Below are 9,439 nucleotides of genomic sequence, written 5' to 3'. Positions count from 1 at the left end.
TTTAACCACACCCTTACCATCAAACCAACCCCACCAAAACAACTAGCCCCCTCCCCCCTTAATTTTCCTTTTTTTAACTATTTTTTTTTTACAAACTATCGGTTACATCAAAGAAAAAATTAATAACCTGTGAGAAGCTGTACTACGCAATAAAAATCATAGTGGTCATTTAAAATTTTGAATTTGACAAAAATGTAAGTATACTTTTAGTGTTAGTCACCGCTTTTCTAAATTATTGTATTGTTTGTGCTAATTTTTAATTTCCCAAAAAATAGATCTATTTCAGAATGTCAGCAGAATCCAGCACAAGCCCTGACCTATTCCAGGTAATATTAAGGCTATGTGCGCACGTTGCGTACAGTCACTGCAGAAATTTCTGCAGCGATCTGAAGAGCACATGTGCGCTTTAAATCGCTGCAGAAATGTCCGTAGTGAAAAAAAAGCCGATTCCATGCGCTCTGCCTGCAGCTCCTCCCATAGACAGAGCAGGAGCTGCCGGCAAAGCGCACGGAAGAAGTGACATGTCACTTCTTAGAACGCAGCGCTTTGGCAGAAGCCGAAGCGCTGCGCTCTAAAACGCCACGTGCGCACGGCCCCTGCACAATCTCCATAGACTGTGCAGGGGACGCAGGACGCATGCAGTTACGCTGCGCTACAAAGCGCAGCGTAACTGCATGTATTTACGCAACGTGCGCACATAGCCTAAGTTTTATTTTTTTTTTGTTAATTTTTTTTTATTCTTAACTCTTTTTTTTTTTTTTTTTTTAGGATGAAAATGCAACAGAGGAGGCGGCAGCAGCAGCGGCGGAACCTGCACCGCTCGACGATGTAGGAAACATGCAAGAAAGGGGTGGAGATATGCATGGAGAGAGCTCGCAGGATGTAAGTATATCCACTTCATTGACATCACAAATAACGCGACATATCTACTACCTACATACATGCATACCTCACATAGCTTTATACATGCATACATACAATACCTACCGACACATACCTACCCTATCTACATACCTACCATAACTACCTACCTATTGACACATAGCTACACTAACTACACACATAGCGACGCGTAGTCAGCGTAACTACGTAGGTACCATAGCTACGTTAGCTATGGAGGTACCATCACGAACTACGTATAATTAGTTAGTGGATTGCATTACTTAATTTTTATTTTTTTTTTCTAAGGTCGATGTTCCGAACATTAGAGGTCCTCCTCGCTGCTCCCGGAGTCGTCGTCGGCATGGCGGTGGTCGCAGCAATTGAGGGTTTTTTTTTTTATATTTTTTTTTTCTGATGCCTTCCATGGTTTGTAAATGTTAAAGATCGTTTTTTTTACTTTTTTTTTTAATTAATTTTGTTTTGTTGACAAGTCTCACGGCGGAGGCAGGACGAGGATTCTGATGGGGAGGGAGGTGGCATCGATGTCGAACTCCTCATCGACCTCGTCCATGCTCGAGAGCCGCTGTGGGACATGAGAGACAACCGCCATGCCAATTCTCTCATCACCCGGCGGCTCTGGGAAGAAGTGGCAGCAGAACTTATAGATGGGTGGGAGGACCTTGACACTAGGAACCGTAAAAGAGCAAGTAAGTATTACAACAATGTCTTGCAAAACTTACCATATTCAAAGATGTATTTAATTTTTTTTTTTTTTCTCTTTGCAGTTATCCGTCTGACGACCCGGTGGCGTTCACTTCGTGATCGCTTCAAGAGGGACTTAAACAAGGAGATGCAGGCTCCAAGCGGTTCGGCGGCACGCAAGGGCACACAATACCGGTATGGGCGTGCCCTTGCGTTCCTAAGAGGCAGCATGCTTCCAAGAAGGTATGTATATATTTTTTTGGTGTTTAATTTCCCCATCTATGAATGTATGTATCCTTTGTAATCGATCACATGCTACGGCAAATGTGAATAATATATGTTAATTTTTTTGTTTTTTCTCATTCCACAGAACCGTCTGTAGCACCATGGAGCCTGCATCCCAACTGAACCCTCTTGGAGCGATTGCTGAACAGAAAGTCACCGGTGAACCCTCCAACAGGCCCTCCACTTCTGATCCCTCCCTTCCTTCTACCTCTTCTTCTGAACCCTCCCTCCCTTCCACCTCAACTTCACAGCCCTCCCTCCCTTCTACCAATCCCTCTAATCCCTCACTCTCTAACCTCCCATCTTTCCCCTCTTACCCAACCTGCCCATCGGCATACTGGCAAACCTCATTACATGAGGCTGGTCAGAGAGTAGGTGTTCCCTTATCTGACCACTCTGACGCTCACGAAACTCGAACCGCGTTAGGTTCGGGTCGTCAGCGACACAGTGGTCAGAATAGGGTCAGCCCCGAGTTCTTACACCTGAATGCATCGATCCATAGCTTCATCAAAGTTTTATCAGACCAAATAATCGCTGGCTTCAACCTTGTAAACGATAGTTTACAAGTGTTGACCAGCAAGATGGATGAGGTGCTTTCAGCTGTAAGGCAAACACCTAGTCAACATTTTTTCCATTCAGTTATCAGTGACCTGGAAAGCCTACCGTCTGATCAGCAAATCCATGTAATGAGGGCTTTCCAGAATGCCATCCAGCAACTCCATCAACATCCCCCTCCCACCATTGCACCACATCTATCCACAGCCCCTCAGATGCCACCCCCAGTCCACTTACAGCCTCCGACACAGACTCACCAAGTAACCCAAACTTACATGCACCCTGCCCAATACTCACAATCTACAATACCCACACATTACAGAAACCCTATGCACAATACCAGATCTGTCCAAACATCCCTTTATTCCCCATCTCCATTTTCAAGCCCACACGACAACACTTCCACAACTCCATCCCCAACTGCACTGTCTCCTGCACTTCCTAACCCGTTACATCATTCTTCTTCTTCCTCCTTCCGAACCCCAACATCTTATCCAACCTCCACCTTTACATTTTCTAACACTCTGCCTTATACCACCCCTCAACCAACTCCAATACCTCACCCTTCTACCAGCTCTCACCCATCTCCCAGCCCTCAACTATCTTGTCTTTCAAGCCCTTTTCTGCCCACCACTTCTCTTTGTTTTTCTACACCCTCACCATTACCTCTTACCCAACCTTCACCTACCCAATCCACACTTAATACCCCAACTGTTGGAGGGAACAATTCTGCGAGCGGTTCCACCGATGTCTCCACCCCACATTACCAACATTTATAGTGTTTAATTTTTTTAAATTTTGATAGGATAATCTAACAAAATACATTCCCTGCTAGCGATGTGTGAAAGCAAATATGTATGCCCTGCACTTTAAATTTATGTTTAATAAATCATTATTTTTTCTTTAACATTGTGTTTGTTTTTATTTTTACTTATTTATTTGAAATAAATATTAAAACTGGGATAATGGTACACATACAGTGGCTGGTGCCGATGTTGTGGTATAGCAAGATGCATGCCACTACACGGGTAGAGTAGGTATAGTTCAGGTTAAAGGGGGATTTGTGGTGACACGGGGACAGTATAGCATAACGACATTTGTGGCAGATGTTATGTGTGATGTGTGGTGTGAATTCACAAGGAGGAAGGCGATTCCTGTACAGGGGCGTACAGTCATCAAACTACCAGGTTTGCCCGGGTGTCACAATTTCACTGTCTGAACTTGGCTGCAGTTCAACTGGTTTTGGTTTCAGTAATAATGATACAAAAATGAAACCAACTTTGTTTTTTAAAAACAAACTTTAGAAAAAAAAACCAATAACAATTTTAAATTTTTAAATGCAATTTTTATATCATTTCTAAGAAATTTTAGTAAAATTTAGACTATAAACACAGAAAATAACCCAATAAACATTATCAGACATGGATTAAAATGTTACACAAAATCACAAAATATACATTCTCAGACACGGATTACAATCTAAGTACATCAAACCATTGTATCCTGCCACTCCAAACAACCAATATCCGACACAAAATATGACGCAAACTCGTCCCGAATACGCAAGACTTCAGTGGTGGTACGGAAGGATACGTTGCTGTATTGTGTTAGGGTACAGTTTGTCATTTCTTCTTCAAGTGGAAGAACGCCATTGGACAACAAAAAGTTATGTAATATGACACCGGCTTTGATTATTTCGTCAACAGTCTCTACTTTCACATTTATTGCAGTTGTCAAGATCCTCCAGCGAGCAGTTAAAATCCCGAAAGCACATTCGACCATGCGCCTTGCGCGACTTGGGCGATAATTAAATATTTTTTTCTCATGTGTTAGCCCACGACTTAAGTATGGTTTTAATAAGTTTTGGGACAATTGAAAGGCCTCATCCCCCAAACATACAAAGGGGAGTGGTGGTCCATCACTTTGTGGAAGAGGTTTTGGTTGCGGGAAAGCAAAATGTCCTCCGTAAAGATTTCTTCCAATTGCCGAATTTTTTAAAACTTGGGAATCATTTGCTCGGCCAAATGCCCCAATGTCCACGGCCAAAAACTTATACTGTGCATCGGCAATTGCCATTAGCACAACAGAAATTTTTTATTTTATAATTGTAGTATTCTGATCCAGTGTTTTGGGGCTTAAGAATCCTCACATGCTTGCCGTCCACGGCACCGCAGCAATTAGGGAAGTTGCATATTTCGTAGAATTTATCAGCTGCATCCATCCATTGCTGCTCTGTGGGGTGAGAAATATATTCGTCTTTTAAACATTCCCACAAAGCCTGGCATATGGAGTTGACGATTCCAGAAATTGTAGAAATCCCCACTCGGAATTGAAAGTGCAAGGAGGAGTAAGATTCTCCAGTAGCAAGAAATCTGTAAAAGATCAAAAGAAAAATTAATAATCAATCATACATGGAAAAAAATTACATTACATTTTGTGTACCACATGCTTGCCTCAAAGTAATGAGTAGACGCTCGGCCGGACTAATAGCCTTACGGAAAAAAGTATCTTTACGCTTGATAAAAGCATCCACCCGCTCCAATAGAAGATTAAAAGTTTCCTCAGGCATGCGCACATAGTTGACAAATTTTTCCGGGTGCTTTCTCAATTCAAGGTACAGAGTGTAAAAGACACCACGGAAAATCCTGCTTTCATTAATGGGGTGAACCCAGTAGCGACGCCTTCTATGTTGACGACGACGTTGCCGTTGATGTTCTGAAAATCGATACGCCAAGACATTTGCCTGGTAGGAATATTCGATATAGGCTTCAGCGATCTTCCCCGTTATGACATCCATTTCTCTCCTTTTCTGGGCTGTCTGAGATAGATTGTGCCTCCTCTCATATATATATACACTTGAAAATGTAAATTTCATGATGAACGCCCCCTAATTATCCAATTAGCAAAGAAACAGATTCCGACGGATTCCGTTTTTTTGACGGTTAACGGAAGCATAACGGATGTAACGGACGTAACGGATCCGTTATTTTACTGGAATCCATTAACGGATTCCAGTAAAATAACGCGTCAAAGGGTACGTTGGAGATCCGTTGTTTGACGGATGCGTCGTTTTAACGCACCTACTGTTTTGACGGAGTCCTGCCAACGCAAGTGTGAAACTAGCCTTAGCAGTTGCTCATCTAATCATCCATTTCTTCTTATTTATATGCTTTGACAACATTATTCAGACATTTACCAATTCTATATCAGTTTCCAAGTCATAGGAAACCCTCACACTGCATACATAAAGATTAATAAAGTTTATACACAGTTCCTACCTGATCGTTAAAGTAATTTAATCTGAACTTCTGTAATGATACCCATTACACGCCACATTTTTTTGAACAGACACCTGTGATTGTCGACATATTTAGCATGTATGAACGTCTACTTTTTTTTCAGAGAACATTTTGTTTATCTGTTATTTCTTATCACAAATGTAATTAAAATTTTCATACAATTATTGCTTAGAACTATTGTTTGATGCAAAGTGGCATGCAGATGAATGTGCATAACAATTAAGTCATCCAAATTATGTTGTACTATGTATAGTAAAGGTACCGTCACACTAAGCAACGCTCCAGCGATCCCACCAGCAACCTGACCTGGCAGGGATCGCTGGAGCGTCGCTACACGGGTTGCTGGTGAGCTGTCACACAGGCAGATCTCACCAGCAACCAGTGACCAGCCCTCAGCCAGCAGCGACGCGTGGAAGCATGCTGCTCTTGGTAACTAAAGGGGGCTTTACACGCTATGACATCGCTAATACGGAGTCGTTGGGGTCACGGAATTTGTGACGGCACATCTGGCCGCATTAGCAATGTTGTTGCGTGTGACACCGATGAGCGATTTTGCATCGTCGCAAAAACGTGCAAAATCGCTCATCGGTGACATGGGGGTCCATTCTCAATTATCGTTACTGCACAAGTAACGAAGTTGTTCCTCGTTCCTGCGGCTTCACACATCGCTCCGTGTGACGCCGCAGGAACGAGGAATCTCTCCTTACCTGACTCCTGGCCGCTATGCGGAAGGAAGGAGGTGGGCGGGATGTTACGTCCCGCTCATCTCCGCCCCTCCGCTTCCATTGGGCGGCGGTTCAGTGACGCTGCTGTGACGTCGCTGTGATGCTAAACGAACTGCCCCCTTAGAAAGGAGGCGGATCGCCGGCCACAGCGACGTCGCTAGGCAGGTAAGTATGTGTGACGGGTCTGGGCGATGTTATGCACCACGGGCAGCGATTTGCCCGTGTCGCACAACAGATGGGGGCGGGTACCCACGCTAGCGATATCGGTACCGATATCGCAGCGTGTAAAGCGGCCTTAAGGTAAATATCAGGTAACCAACCCGATATTTACCTTTGTTACCAGCGCACACTGCTTAGCGCTGGCTCCCTGCACACCTAGCCACAGTACACATCGGGTTAATTACCCAATGTGTACTCCAGCTACGTGTGCAGAGAGCAGGGAGCCGGCACTGGCAGTGTGAGAGTGGCGGACGCAGGTAACAAAGGTAAATATCGGGTAACTAAGGGAAGGGCTTCTTGGTTACCCAATGTTTACCGTGTATACCAGCGTCCGCAGAAGCCGGCTCCTGCTGTCTGCACATTCAGTTGTTGCTCTCTTGCTGTCACATACAGCGATGTGTGCTTCACAGCGGGAGAGCAACAACTAAAAAATGGTCCACCAGGACATTCAGCAACAACCAACGACCTCACAGCAGGGGCCAGGTTGTTGCTGGATGTCACACTAAGCAACATCGCTAGCAACATCGCTGTTGCGTCACAAAAGTCGTGTCTCAGCAGCGATGTTGCTAGCGATGTTGCTTAGTGAGACATGGCCTTTAGGTAGGAATAGAGGCTATATTCAGTGTCCAAATACATTTTTTAACACATTTAAGACAGTCAAATTCTGCATAACGAGGTTTCAATGATTTTAAGAGCACCTGCTAGTGTAAATAATTGTGCTTTTTATATATTCTTTTTGTGGGTATTACTTTATATGATTCTATTTTTTCCTTTAATATGGTGGTTTTGCTTTCATCTGTGTAGGATTATAGATGGAATTCCATGGACCTGTATCATGAACACCAACCACTCATTGCAACGTGACTCAGATGTGACTGTAAAATGGGACAAGTTAGTATAGGTGTGGCATGGAAATATGCGTTTCCATTGCCAAGTGATGTCCCAGTTAAGCTAGAGATGTATTGCCTACCTTAGAGGCCACTATCATGCATATTTTAGTAATGGTTTGCTAGCAAGAAAATCTACAGAGAATTATTGTTGTTCCTGCCTCTCTTGGTTTCTTATTACTTTAAGTATTTACTCATAGAATATGTTGTCAGTGTCCAGTGATATTGGTTTTATTGACGTAATACATAACTCCTCCATAACACTCCTCCCTTTTTAGAGATGGCATGGGAGATTGAGTATAGATGGTCTCCCAAGCCCATCTCACCAGTGTCTCCCCGTGAGACAATTAATCTGTGTTTCTATGACCACTTTTCTTCTTGTGCTGGATGGGAATACTCCATCGCAGCAGTTTGCCATGATCGTCGGTCAGGAATTTCATAGGCACGTTCCTATGGAGAACACATGTCTCCCTCCACAACTACAGACAGGGATTGTAATCACACTGACCAAGGATCATTAATAATTCATGTATTAAATACACATTAACAAACAGATGTCAGTAATCAAGGTAAAAACACTGGTATAGGAAAGAGATGTTAAACATAGGTATAATGACAGAGGCTAAGAGTACCGTCACACTTTAGTGACGCTCCAGCGATCCCACCAGCGATCTGACCTGGTCAGGATCGCTGGTGCGTCGCTACATGTTCGCTGGTGAGCTGTCAATCAGGCAGATCTCACCAGCGACCAGTGACCAGCCCCTAGCAACGCGTGGAAGCAACGCTGCGCTTGGTAACTAAGGTAAATATCGGGTAACCAAGCAAAGCACTACCCTTGGTTACCCGATATTTACCTTGGTTACCAGCGCACACTGCTTAGTACTGACTCCCTGCACACGTAGCCAGGGTAAATATCGGGTAACTAAGCAAAGCGCTTTGCTTTGTAACCCGTTGTGTACCCTGGTTACGTGTGCAGGGAGCCAGCGCTAAGCGGTGTACGCTGGTAACCAGGGTAAATATCTGCCCTGCACACTGCTTAGCGCTGGCTCCCTGCACTCCTAGCCAGAGTACACATCGGGTTAATAAGCAAACCGCTTTGCTTATTTATCCGATTTGTACTCCGGCTACGTGTGCAGGGAGCCGGCACTGGCAGCCTGAGAGCGGCGGACGCTAGTAACCAAGGTAAATATCGGGTAACCAAGCAAAGCCCTTCGCTTGGTTACTCGATATTTACCTTGGTTAAAAACAAACACAGTGATGTGTGCTTCACAGCGGGAGAGCAACGTCCAAAAAATGAACCAGCACTGTGTGTAACGAGCAGCGATTTCACAGCAGGGGCCAGATCGCTGCTCAGTGTCACACAGAGTGAGATCGCTAATGAGGTGACTGGTGGGTCACAAAAACCGTGACTCAGCAACGATCTCGCTATGTGAGAAGTACCCCTTAATAGTTGTACAAGGTTGCCTAAGCCCATAAACAAACGTGACCTTAATTAGACACCAAAGCATTAGGGGAACCAGACAATGCCATAGATAACCTGTAAACTCGGAATATGAGTCAGAAGGAGTGGAGGGGTAGACCCAATATCCTAAGCATATTGCCACGCTACGTGACTCCCTCAGGGATGGGAGCACCAACATCGCTTTACAGCACAGAAGGACAATGATCCAAAACATACTGCAAAAGCAACCCTGGGGGGTTTTAAGCAAAAAAGTGGAATATTCTGCACTGGCCAAGTTAATCACTAGATTAAATAAATAAAAAAAAATTCTGACCCACACATCCAATAGGTGTGAGCAGATTCCAGCTGAAAACACAAAAATAACACCAAAAATATATACATCTGCACTCTAGAATGCTAACAATGAATAAGGGATTAGATATA

This window comes from Anomaloglossus baeobatrachus, chromosome 3 (genome assembly GCF_048569485.1).
Source record: "Anomaloglossus baeobatrachus isolate aAnoBae1 chromosome 3, aAnoBae1.hap1, whole genome shotgun sequence".
NCBI lineage: Eukaryota > Metazoa > Chordata > Amphibia > Anura > Aromobatidae > Anomaloglossus > Anomaloglossus baeobatrachus.
This window is presented reverse-complemented; position numbering follows the sequence as displayed.